Source organism: Hylaeus anthracinus, unplaced genomic scaffold, assembly GCF_026225885.1.
Source record: "Hylaeus anthracinus isolate JK02 unplaced genomic scaffold, UHH_iyHylAnth1.0_haploid 0, whole genome shotgun sequence".
NCBI lineage: Eukaryota > Metazoa > Arthropoda > Insecta > Hymenoptera > Colletidae > Hylaeus > Hylaeus anthracinus.
Window position 1 is genome coordinate 22,243,539 of NW_026533254.1, and position 14,482 is coordinate 22,258,020.

The following is a 14,482-nucleotide window of genomic DNA, read 5'->3' on the forward strand; positions in this document are numbered from 1 at the left end:
ACTCCCCCAGGTCGCAATCGGTTTACCACCGTGTGCAAGACAATCTTCCAGCGCTTTCGCGTACTCTCGAGTGTATTAGTTCAGTTTAGTGCCGGGGAGTTCCGTGCCGACTTCCGAAGTTCCCCGCCAATAGCGACAACTCAGACCATGGAATTTGATCGATGGTCCATCGCCGTGCCCGCAGAAACCCCACTCTGCTATAGAATTCCTAGCCCTCGGGTGGATGTTGTTTCGGTCGCAGCACGTGCTTCGCGACGATCAAGTCTCGGAGACAGAATTACCCGGCCCGGCTGTAAGACGGATTCGACCATCGCTCCTGGTTGCAACCAGCGTTACATGCACGTTTCCATGGTCGACGTTTCGAGGCGCCGTGTTCTGCGGATGGGAACTGGGACTCGGTTGTCGATTGACGACAGCCGAGAGGGGAGGGGGTCGAACACGCTCTTGTTTCCGGTTTTCACGATCGGGACCGGGCGACAGAGGCTGCTGTCGCTCGACAGTCCAATTGCGTCGTCGTAAATAATTGGGCTCTGACTGTAATCGTGAGGAAAAAAAAAGAATTTGTGTATAAATAATCCCTTGACAAATTCGGAAAAATCTAAGTTGGTGTTTCGTGATTTTACACGTTCTACATTTTCGTAGATAATTTTCATAGACGGTGTTTAAAAATATAGCAAGACTTAATAACGTCACATCTGACGTTCCAATTTACTTGACGCGGTTGGTTGTAAGTGGTAACTTCATTCCTCGATTTACAGCCGCACCCAGGCACAGAAAGTGAGGCGCAAGTTCCTCACAAATCTTCTAGTTACAGCCCCGTTTAAGCGAAAATTCATCGGCGACCTCGTACCTAATGACAATTTCTGGAATTCGGTTTAAGCGCTTGATGAAGTTTAATTGACGGTTCGGCCGTTGAGCCGCGAGGATCTTGAGCTAAACTTCCGCTCCGATACTTCATTTAACTCGCCCCGGAAATAGTTTCTAGAGGGCGTTGAACTTGTTCATTTTCTTTTTTTTTTTTTTTTTTCATTAGCGAACTCGAAAGTGTACATCGATTCAACGTTCCCCGTTAGATCTATTTTAGGGTCGCGATACCCACGTATCGGACTTCTGTTAGAGTTGATCAAATTTTATTTCGAACAGTCAAGGAGTAAATAATTAATGTTGTATCTAAATGGAAACATATTTGAAAGAATCTTTAATCGAAGAATTCCTCGAATAACTCTGGCTTCTACATAAAAGTGGACGTTGGATTTTGTTGAACGATTTGATTTGAGCTTCAGAGGTTCGTTCGGTGGAACAGGATTCTTTAACTTCTATCCAGATCCAGATCCAGATCGAAATCATTGGCGGCAGGCGCGGACATAGAAGGTTGCGCACTCCCTTGTTGCCATTGAACGCGGGAATTTCTTTCTGCGTTTGTAGCTCGTATATATTTTAGAGGACACTTTTTTGCAATCGAATGGGGAAGTATCGACCGGCGAAGGGTGGGAATGTTTGTAAATTTTTTACCGAAAAAAGCCTGTGGACGTTGTGCTCGCTCACGCTGACGTTTGAATTCCTTTAGGGGTTGGAATGTTCAGCGTTCAGTGACCACAACCGGGAGGGGGAGTTTCCAATTTGAATGCAGATGCTGTATTTTGTTCCTTTTGAGAGGGCCGTATTTGCAGGCCATTTAATCGGAAAACGGGGAATGCAATTATTCGATGAAAATATCGAGAGACGAGGAGATACAGAGATTTACAGTAAAAACTTCGCCGAAGAACTTTGATATTTTCTTCGTTTCTCATTAAACTTTCATTCCAAATTAACGAGTGAGTACTTCTGTGTAACCCTATGTAATTGAAATTGCGTCAATTACCATCGAAGAGTATGCAGAGCAAAGTTTTTGTTGTATAAATAGTAATATAAATCACCAAATATCTCGATTCTTTATTTCACGTGTGTATGTCTGACCATAGGCGGGTTTATTCTACTTACCAGAGTGGCCATCGATGTCTGACCAAGCAGAACATCACACTACTTAAAGGATCGCACCATGTGCTCTTTGATATCATTTATATGACTTAAGTTTGATTTGTTCACTTAATTAAAAGTATTATTATTTCACATACGAGATTCCTAAATATTCTACTATTTTTAGTGTTCGGACCATGACCCGCCTTTATATCACGTACTGGGCTACGAGTATCACTCTCATAACTAGACCGCCGATTTTATGCATTTGTGCCGTATGCTAATGCGGAAAACACATGCGAAACGTGTGCAGCTGAATATTCCATAAATTAATAATATTATAACATTACATTTTGCATAAAGGCACATACTCTAGATACGTTTTCATCCACATTCGCATAAGTGGATGAAATCCGCAGTTTATCTATACCATTGTCTGACCAATATCTGTCCTAATCTACTTACGGGAACGTATTCTATCGATCTTACAATTAGTTGTACGTTCAAAATTGCGAACAAGTCTCGTGTTTGTTTAAAATTCGTTGAATTTCCTGGGAATTTTGAGGCCTAAATAAATACTTCTGCGACGATAACAGTTAGAGAAATTTGTCATTCGATGGAACAATAATTGGACCTCTTTATTACTAACGCGCATTGCTCGGAATAAGAACAAACGTGTACCGATTTCGTCGCTCGTATTAACCGGAGTTTACGTTTCAGCCGATGACGCAAACGATAAAGAACGTCCTCTATGTATCATCGATGCAAATTTCCCGATGGAACGAGGGGACGAATCGAAGAGACAATAGGATAACAATACGACGCGGTGTCGTTTGTGTATTAAATTTCGCGGTTAGCGATCTCATAACTATGACGCTATCCGGGTTTAATATCCACTCTAACAAACGATATTCCCAGGAAACCGCGGAATTAACAATATCGAAATCGTCGAACAAGAAGGCTGCCCTGGAAAAACGAAGACAATTCCATCCGATCCGAAATCACGTTAATTGAAAACCGAATTCCATCGAACGAAACAAATTATTTATCATGAACGAAGAGGTATAAACGTACTCATGGCAATAATTGAATAAAATGGATTTTTTGATACACTCCGAGCACGACTCGAGAAAGTAATTAAATTTCATGATAAATAATCAGACCGTATTACTTTGGAATGTCACATTGTATAGGACGTCCCGAATTTAATGAATCTTAGGCAATTACATTCACCATGGAATAAAAATTCTCCAGCTCTTAATGACTATCGTGCGATGAAAATTTTAATTCAACATGGCTGCCTTTCAATGAGAACAGCTCGTATTTCAATGCTCCGGTGGAGAACAAAACTCTTCGAATTTGAAACGAACTGGTATTTTGTCGAGAAGCTTTTACGTGCATATTATAACGTTTTTTCTTTTATCTCCAGGTTATTATCACCGGGATATGGAATTTCAAAATTGCGTAGAAACCAGGGTGCGTTCAGATGGAATGGCACCAATGGACTCGCCGGGATTTGGGAAAACATTAGAAATCACTTTTAATTCTTCTTTTATACTTTTCGTCACACTGTTCTTTTTTTTTTTAAATAGAGAACTATATTTCGTCGACACGGTTTCGTATTCGTTAATTTAGTACGGGGATTACCCGTGAAATCGCCAACACTTTTGCGCAGAGACATCAAGCTTTTCGAAACGAACGATCAGGTGTAATTTGATTAAATGAAACCGCGCAATTTTCATTTGCGATACTCTAGAAATTATGACGAACGGATGTTGTTCTATTATACGATCGGACGAGTGCCTTTTCAGAGCGGCTGCTGCTGCATTTGAAAACTCCGCGTTGATGGATATTCATTTTGCCAGCCGGCGTGTTTTTAAATAAAACTAACCAACGAAATACAAGTAATAAACTGTACGTGTAATTTATTAACTGTATACGTAACTGCAAACAATACGAGTGCACAAACAGAACTCGTACAAAAGCTGAATTTACCGAGGAATGGGAACGATCAATGATTAAAAGTGGTTTTTCCAATTCTCCCATTAAAGCGAATTTATTCTATAAATGATGATCACTCTTTCATTGCATGACACAAAAGCATGAAAACGTTTAAGTCGAACGGAGGTCTAAACGTTGCATAAATTTCGACCTCGAAAAACGATGAGATAAATAATTTGGCATTGAGGTAGACGTCCCATTAGGTAGGAAATTCTTCGAGCATATGTTGAAGTCTTTTTAAAGAAAAGTTTAAGCAATTTCACTATACAAAAGCGTATTTGTAAAGGAAAGTTTAAGGAATGAAAATAAGAACTTTTAATATTTAAAACCATATCTTTCTCGGCGCTAATCGAACTCTGTAACTTTCATAGTAATTTACGGACGTCGCATTTATTTCCAACGCCAAAAATCCTAGATATTCTGTTTAATATTTGTCCAAACTATTATCATCCCTGAAATTATCGGAGGTTATGTGGAGAACGTGTCCGCGAACCGTGCCCTGAATACGCGAAACATAAAAAGAAATTAAAAAATGAAATTCCCCGTTCGACGATACAAAGCCGAGGATGTTATATTAAAAACTATTCCGGTGAAGCATTTTGCCCGGGGGATAATATTTAGCTGGGCATTACGCAGCGGGCAGCCGATGCGCTGATTATGCGCGTCGCCGTAGATATTGTTCCCAGGAGGAAATTAAACGGAATAAAATCCTCGACGACCTATCCGCCCAGATTATATGGCCAGAAAATACAATGGAAAAGAAAGAAGCGCCGAAAATCGTGAGATGCTTATGAAACGGTTACAACGCCCCGTTCAGAGTTCCGGAATTTTTATTGTTCGCTGCGATCTTTGAAAACTATTTTCCTGCGGATGAGCACAACCTTACGAGTAGGTTTCATCGAATACACCATCAATATTCTGATGACTGGAAGCAGAATTAGTTGGCCGCAGTAGGTCAGGCAGGAGCATCAGCCCTGCCACAACCTTCTCCCACTCCGCTGCACTGGGAGCTCGAGGTCAGGCAGGAGGCTCCGCCCACTTCCCTAATCAATTATCTGCTTGAGATAAAACAGAAGGCTTTGCCTAGGACAGCACCAGTTCTATCAATTGGCTCATTAGCTCATCCACTTTGCTTGTCATAGTCTGCTCCTTAGTTTGCTCGATGATTTGGTCACACAAGGTCAAGCAGGAGGTTCCGCCCACTTCCCTAATCAATTATCTGCTTGAGATAAAACAGAAGGCTTTGCCTAGGATAGCACCAGTTCTATCAATTGGCTCATCAGCTCATCCACTTTGCTTGTCATAGTCTGCTCCTTAGTTTGCTCGATGATTTGGTCACACAAGGTCAAGCAGGAGGCTTCGTCTATCCCCCACTTCACCGTCTGGTCATTATTGTCATACGGATTCCATAAAAAATTCTAAAATAAATTCGAAGTCGATGCTATACCGAACAATGAATTTTCCTTTATTAATAATTCTTTCTGACTGTCGTCAGTCTGTTACGTCTAGGTCAGAATACAATGGGCTCCTCCATGAATGAAACATCTCACAGATTTCATCACATAATGGTATCTCCGGTTACACAATACTTTCCGCGTGAAATCAGAGGTCGGCTCTGGATTATAGGAACCCGACGAACTCTGACCTGCATTGTAAAAGAACCGAGTAGCTCCGTTTTCCACCGCGTTTGTTTGCTGGTTCCTGATTCCCGCGGCGGGCGCGGGGAGAAATTCGGACCCACGACCGGATAAATTGATCGCGGAACGTATCACGTTACGCGGAATGCTGGAAATAGCTCGTGCCTCGAATGCGCCTAGTTTAATGCAACTTTAGCAAAACCGTGCTCGCGTTTTCCGTGCCGCCGGTTAAATAACAGCGTACGGCGGCACGATGAAATTCCAGTAAACGCGATTTCTTCTCATCGTCGTCGGGCTTTTTTCTGTTTCGAGCTCCCATGCAATTGGCGTGGCTGCCAACGCTTCCAGCAAGACGCGAAACCGGGGCGTCGTTGTTTAACACGCTCGCTCGTAGCTATTTTTCGGTAAACGCTGTGAATATTTACGAAATTTCGTTTCGGTCATTTTTCAAGTTACGATTATTAGCGTCTCGAGGTTAGGTCTAGGTTTAGGTCTATTGTCGTTTTCCTAAATGGTGTATCATATTGTTATCACTAGACTGCGGACCTTTATGGAAATGCATATTATTTTGCATATTTTATATGTTTTTCATGCACAATCGGTGATATTTAAACGCAGGTATCTCGAAAATTTACTTAACTAATTTAATTAATTAATAGTATCACGAAAAGACTACGGCATATCTAATTTTCGTAATAATCCGAGATGATTACTCGTGCACATTTACGTATACCTTTTGCATATTTTACGTGCATACAGATCCGCAGTCTAGTTATCACTACATAAATAAATCCAATTATGCGTGACCTTTGAATGACCTCCGGTGCAGAAATACGCAACAGCGCTGACCTTCGAATAACCTTTAAAATGATGTGAAACAGAAAATTTGTTTACGTCGTATTTTCCTTCCCAGGTGTCATCTTTGACATATTACTTCACCTTTCGAGTTCTATTTTTCTAGAATCGCTCTGTATAAGAACGATGAGCGGGAAAACAATGAGGATACAGTAGCGTGCAATCGACGTTACAATCCCGTGCTCGATCGCGATTTCGTACGACGTAACTGCGCGCGGTTTCAACGAGCTACTGCTCATCGACGCATTCGACGATGACCGTCATCCGCGCATCGAATGGCATCGATTAGCCGATTTAATAGCCTGCAAATTGCAACAATCCAGCCGGGGTTATGTTCGACCGGAAACGCCAGGCTTCTTTGGCCCCATTCATCGACGATTATCTCTTTTGCCCGTCACATTTCGTTGCGCGCCTTTGTGAACCCTCGCGCTATTGAATCGAACATCCACTATTGCATTTGCAACAGCCGAGGGCTACATATCGCGTGAACAACAAGAATGTATGTGGACGCGGTAGGGACGAGTGTGCAACGCGACAAAGCCACGTCGATTTCGAAATAACGAAAACAGAGAAATTCGCTGGGGAACACGCTCGATAAAGGGATTAATCATAGTATATTCTATTTCACGACAATTCTGATCCATTTGCATCGACGAAAAGAATCGCGTATCTCGTTAAAATTATTTCACCTTGTTTCTGTAATTTATATCACCTGTTCTTGCTATATCGCGTGGGATTGTGTCAATGGATATATCTACCAAACCGATAATTCACGTTGAAATATATTATTTTATAAAAGAGTGTATTTTTTTTTATTTATATGTTTAACCCTTTGTACTTGAAAACATCGAGTGCATTTCATTTATATTTCCCATTAGTTTAGTTTAGAACATTTGGTTTGGAATAGATTTAAAGTCGCGATGGTATTAAATTAAGGCATTTCGTTGGAGAAATGGCGATGAGACGTTGTATAGAAAGGAGAGGATGAAAAGACGTCGTTGAACGGAAGATCATTGAACAACCCTCGACGCACAAGAAGAGCATCACTTTTCCACTCGAGCCGATATCTTATGCATCGATGCGGGCTTGAAAACGGTCGATACGAGGTCCTCCTTTCACGTCGAAACAGATTATCGTGTCTTCGTGTTAGCCCTCAACCAGGAAATGATTCGAGAGGAAAATACGAGGATGGCCACCAAGGATGGCCTCGTTTTTAAAGACGTCGGCAAATTGACGTTTCCAAACGCTTTCGACTCCAAAGTTTTCATTCAGACCATTTCGACCGGTTATTCGGATTCAGCTTTCCGAACGGTTGACTTTTCTCCTCGTGTTCGAGTGGGCAAAAAATCTCACTTGACAGCTTCCAAATTTTTTTATTTCGTTACGTGTCACTTTTAAAATGGAAAACAGTTTTCACTGGTCTACCGTTAACCTCATCGTGACTTTATTTGCTTCGAACAATCCGTTTGTATAAAAAAAGAATTTATTTTTTCGTTCGGTGTTAAGGATTCCTTTACGTTTTATATTAATATTTAAATGTAAGAATAATTTCCTATTCCGAGGATGAACTTAAGCTCGAGTTTCGCTAGTAACTATCCAGAAAAAAATACTATTTACCAGGACTGGTGGGTACGCCGGTCGACCGATCAAACAGAAATTCGTCAATTTCGAATTGTTCACCCAGACGCCCGTAAATAATTGAAAGATTGAAGCTTTGGCGCAATCACCGTGAAATTCATCAATTCGAAACACTGGTATTATCAAACAGCAGTTTGGCACCTCGTTCGTGCCCGATTAACGCACACTGCAATTTTTCCTTCTCAGCTTTTCTCTCCAGTAACGACGCTTTCGAAGCATTTTCGCTCTCAATTATTCCCTGTTCGTTACAATCTTTCAAACATGTTGCCACAGTACCTTTTAACAGTTGAAACAGGTGGCCAAATTAATCTCATTAAAATAGTCCTTCGAGCAGTCCTTCGCGGAATTTTATTAAATTTATTTGATTAGTAACACGTCGTGAGTGTAATATCGTGGAAAATAATGTTTATTACTCATTTAAATTGTTGGCAACTCTGTACGTGTATTGCAATACCCAAGTCCTTCTTTGTTTCTTTATTTTATAAAAGTAATTTGTTTTGTATTGATTACCGTATGTATTGGTTTGGAATATACAGCCTCGTTACAAATCAGCTCGGGAGAGGTAAGAACCGGGCGTGGACGGGGCAACTCGTACCGCGACCGGAAGGCTGTCTGCGAAATCATAAGCGCCCGAATGCAACGCACCGTTTGATCTTTGTAGAATTATTGTTAAATGGATTTATTAATCGCTGCGATGAGTCGGCGAACTGTTCGCGTGTGGATATCGGTCACGAAAATAAGGCCGAAAGTCCCTCGCAGCGCCTTTGTGCTAAAGTTCCCATAGCTCGCGTTTAGGGAAGGAATATCAACGACACCGTCAAAGTACAGACCGCGCCCGTTTGACGGCGAGTACCGAGCGATCATCGGGCCCGAAAAGAAAAAAACCCGCGACAATAACCCGAAGGAGGACACGTGCCAAAGGCACGTGCCGAATCTCGAAGGTTCCATGGAGTTTTGATAGGAGACTCGAGAAGAGTGAATATTAAAAAGTGGCGAAGACGGAGAGTGAGCATTAGCATGTTAGCCATCAGACGAGATCGTTAGAAATAATCGTAAAACCGTCGCAGAGCAACTCGGGTACCCCGGGATCGCTAATCCCGTACTGTAGCTACAATCGAACATAACTACAGCCCCTGAGGACAATATCCATGTCTCTTTACTCTCACTTTTAACTCTTTTCTCAATCCCTAAGGTACTTTAACCTGCAAACACAACGATTTTTCCTGGAAAATGGACATTTCGAGTTTGATAGCGTTAGGATATCTCCAACTGTGCGTTGCAGCCCTTCGAATTGGATCTCGGCGATACTTTCTGGAATGAAATTTTCCCAACTAGAGGCCGAGAGCTGGACTTTGTTTCGCGATAAGAAGCCGATCAATCGCGGCACGGTCGTCCATCACGCGAATCGCGATGAAACCGCGAACAAATATTACATTTCTGCTAGCAGCGCCCGGTGGCAGCGATTCGTCGATATCTGGCGGAGAAGTTTCAACGATCTCGGGGATCTATCGTTCGCGGTCCCCTCTTCCTCTTCTCGCTCTCCCTTCACCCCTCCGCGAACGATTTACAGAACAGACGGAAAAGGCAGCTGGTCGAACTTGTAAAATCAATTACCGCCTCGCAAGCTCGGGAAAAGCGATTTCGAAAGAGATCTCGACACGACGAAGATCGATACCGGTGCGCCAGCAGGCGAAGAAAGCGACCAGACGAGCAGAATTGCGATTCAATCGACTTATTTTCTGGCCCGCGTTCGCCGCCAGCTGGAATTCCGAGAGGATTTCGAAACGGTCTTTCTGCGTTTATAGAGAAGTTTCTTTTCGGGGGTGATACGTGTTGCAAGGAAACCTTTTAACTTTATGTAACTGTAGCAAGTTGCTGACGTACCTCCGGCTGCGCCATTCAACGTGACGCCGACCATTTTCGCGGGTGTTTTCGATACTTCAAACCTTGGACCGTTTGCCAACAGCAACGGGGGAGAAATTTACTTTCATGAACGGAATGCTGAATTCGTGGAGTTCTTTTTTTTCCGGGGAAAAGGCTTTACGTTTCTGCGGGAAGATGGAACGCAAACGTTGAACGAAATTGGATGAGAGAATTAAACGAAATTGGATAGGGAAATTTCATAAAATAAATTAGTGTTAGATTTTTCATTGAAATCTATTAAAAGAAAATTAATCTCGCGAGATAGGAGATGCTGTTTCTTTCATTTCTTCATAATTTTATTCTTGTTTGCTAATACTTTCGATCTTAACAAAATTCTGATGTCACAGATTGGTCCATCCGTCCAACTATCGCTAAGTGAAAACGCTCGTGCAGCAATAGAAATTTATTTATATACATACACATAAGAGAGGCCTCACGAAATATTACACAATAATTATGAATACATTACAACTAACTTACTTCTACCTCTTAGTCTAATTACCTCTACAATTATCGATAATCACTACAACGTAATCTCCCGCCACGAGAAATATGCGAGAAATATACGAGAATTATTAGCAGAAATGTTACCGATTCCATCTTTCAAATAACGTTTCATGAATATTCACTTCCCGGGTACGCGAATTTTCCCGTTTTTTTTTTCTTTTTCTGCTGATTCCAGAGTAAATAGAGCAGCGGATTGAAATTGAATAATTTAGTACAATTCCAGTCCCGACTATGCGCATATTTTAACGGGTGAACAATTTTAAGATACCCCGTGGTCCCGGCTCGATGATTTTTTTCGTCGAGACGGAATTCTCAAACGGTCGTGAAACCGTGAAATTTTCGGAACGCGCAACAGCGTTCCCGCGGCGATACGTGGAGTAAACAATGCCCGGGGCTCCTGAAGGCGGCTTTTCATCGAGCAAAGTCGCTGCAGCAGCTCTTAGAGGAATTACTTATCGAATCGCGACGAGGGAGGGCGTATCTGATACAAATAAAATGTCCCCGATACAGCGCCGCCCCTGGGACGTTCAGTATTGTTCACTGTTTCTTTGCCGTATCACGCAATCGATAACAGACAGGGATTAATTGAAGAAATTTCAGAGCGAACGTGTCCCGCTAAAAAGAACAGAAATTTTCTAAGTGATCGAGATAAATGAAACACACTGTACGGAACAATTTACTATCGGGGCGACGTTTGTTCAAACAACTCTGACGGTAATTGATTGCTCTGTGACTACTTTTATGGTTTATTAGCAAAAACCGTCGCGATCATTAACGGTTTAATCGTAAACTTAATCTGGAATCTTATATAGCTCATCATTGGTGATTCAATTACAATGAAAAGAAAAGTCATTACCGAGCTGATTATATTCGATGATTACATTCGCTTTGACCGCTTGCTCACTGATCGTGGTTACTAATTACTCCGTAAAAGTAAGCGGAAGAGAGAATGCGTCTATTGTTGAACGCGCTCGGTAAACGAACTTCAAAGCAACGCCGCGGGCGTTTCGTTAAAATGTTACGAACAAGTTTGCGTTCAGATTTACTTTCATCGGTAAACTTTCGCCAATCCTTTGGTAATAACATAAATATAATAACAAGATAGAATGATAAAATGTAACAGCTTTCGGCCTGTCGTAATGCGAGACCAATGCAAGCTGCCAAACACAATTAGGATATCGAAGAAACCTAAATACTGCTAGGAAAACTCAATTTCAGTTATCCAGAATCATACTATTTCAGGTAGTCGCGGTAAAATTATTCCACGTAGACGGAGCCAAATTACCCGATACCAGAACCAAGATATCCGTGACGAAAATATCTCGAACATCCGAGGTAAAATTACTTCACACATCCGGGCTCGAATTACTTCAATTAACCGAGTCCTCGTGACTGGCTCGACGGGAGGCAAACGAAATAATGGACTTGCGCGGACAAAACAGCGCGAAATAATTAATCGCGGCGTCTATTCGCGCGACGGAAATTTATCGCGCTCCTTTAAGGGCGTGGGACAATTAACGGGCGAGAAATAAAAGTGGATCGGGAGGAAGCGTTCGCTACAAAGGAAGAAAGGAGCGTCGCCGGTCGCGCGTGGAACACGTCTGCCGCATAAATTATCCGATCTCTAATTAAGTAGGACCGAAGCGCTCGTTACGGCCGAGCTGTTAATCATCGGACTCGTCGACCATGCGACGGAAATTTTTCCGCCGCTTGCGCGATCACGTATCTCTCAGGGCGGCGAAAATGATCCCACGCGCACGACGCCTCGCGCTCGCGAAACGAATATCGAGGCTGGATGACGCAGATTATTAATAAAGTTACACGCTCCGTTCGGTCGTTTTAATTGAAATTGATGACACCGAAACGTCGGCCATACCGGATCACTCGTTATATCGCTAACGTAACTATAACTTTGTTTTATGCGACAACGGAGTCCGTTTTCGTTTGCGCGTTAACTCCGTGCCAAGTCTGGAGTTATCGACAACTCCATCGTACTATTGTATCAACGGATACAAATTTTACTGGAAATAATTTCGAAAGCATCCCTCGGAGATTACAAAGTGATGTGCGTGAAACGAGTTCGAGTCGAGTATTATGTAGAGGAAAGGCGCATAAAAAGAGAAGAAGAGGAACGTAAGTGGTAGTGTATTGCACATTGTCAGACACGGCTCGCACCTAATCCGACACTCCGAAGCTCGATTTTCCATAGTAGGTTTACGTCAGTCTTCTGTTAAGCGTATGTTTCCATCCACTTTAGATCCATTTTCGCGCTCGGACCATGTTCACACCAGATCCAAGTTTTTGGTAACACCAGCCACGATGGAAGAGGAAATTTGTGTACATCATGCCGAGGCGTGTAGAAAACGGAAAAGCTTTTATTACAACAAGTTTTCAACAAAGCGTACGTGTCGAAAGTTACGGAGAATCATACGGAGTGTTGGATTAGGTGCGAACCGTGTCTGACTATGTGCGGTACACTACCACTTACGTTTCTGTTCCTCTCTTTTTACACGCCTTTTCTCTACATAATACTCGACTCGAACTCGTTCCACGCATCACTTTATAATCTCCGAGGGATGCTTTCGAAATTATTTCCAGTAAAATATCTATCCGTTGATACGATAGTACGACAAGGTTTTAGAATGAAATTGCACGTATTACGTTCTTTTATTGAAAAATTTGAGATCTCGTTGAAAGGACGCGAGTAATATTCTCGACCACCGATGATAAATTTATAAATCAAACATGGCAATAATATCACGTGTTTCCCCGTTCGTTTTGTATGATGGAAAATTACGGTTTACGCTTGAATACCTTTGTGTATTATACCGACACGGGTACGATTACGTGGTAACTGTTGGACACGTTGTCGGGAGATTATTCATTCGCAGAAAATACTTTGAAATACATTCTCTGGAAAGCTTCCCTCGAAAATCATGAAACCATAGGTCTGTGAATGTTTTCTTTCAGAATTATACGAGTCCTTATAGAATCTACCAAAATCAATATTGTTAATCATCCTGGGGAAAACGTATCAATATATGAAACAGGGGTAGAGAATTTTAGATCACCTAAAAATTTCATTAAAATCTCTGTGAATTTTTCGATGGAGTTCTCGGGCACAGTACCAGGTTACTTAATTCTTATTTTAGTTCTGATATTAAGAACAGCGTCTTTCGTTAGATCGTCAACTCGGTATACAAACGCGATTCGAAAACGTTTCGGACGCGGGATAGTACGAGGCGCGGCGATTCTTTCCCCGAAGGCAAAACCGGAAATTAAAGTAGCACCCGCAAACAGCCAACCGGAAACGCCGGGGGCGTTTTTCTATTTCTCCGGTGCCGCATGAACACGCATTCGGACAGTGGACCGTAAAAAAACAGAAAAAAAAAGGGAAAGGAAAACGTAGATAGCAATGACCAATTTTCGCGGCAACGGTCGCGTATCTCATTTCAACCAGCGAGCAACGAGGTCATGAGGGGAGGGCGCCGACGGCGGGCGCCAGGAGATGGCAGAAACTGGGTGCTCTTTTTTCGAGAAATTTAAAAAATGGACGCGGACTTTAGTAAAAGAACTGAATTACAAAGGGGACTACAAGGATTAATATATCGATGATAGAAATAAAAAAACGTGATTTTTGAAATTCCATTTGTGGCCTCAATTTTGGGGACTTTTTTAGGAACTTTTCACAACGGTCTTGCAAATGGCGCCACTACACGAAGCATCGAGGGAAATCCGCATTATTGGGAAAAAATCTCTCAACGCGTTGACTGTCGGGCAAATATTCTCGAAATGGGATTAAATATTATTTTAGACTATTGGAGACTACTCAATTATTTTTCTAACTTCATCAAAATTCATAAATTTCATTCATTGACTTTCGGAATTAATTTCTTTAGCTCTAGTGTTAATAAAATCTGAAAGTGAAAGTCTCCAACTTTAAAACAAAATCTCTTGAATTATCA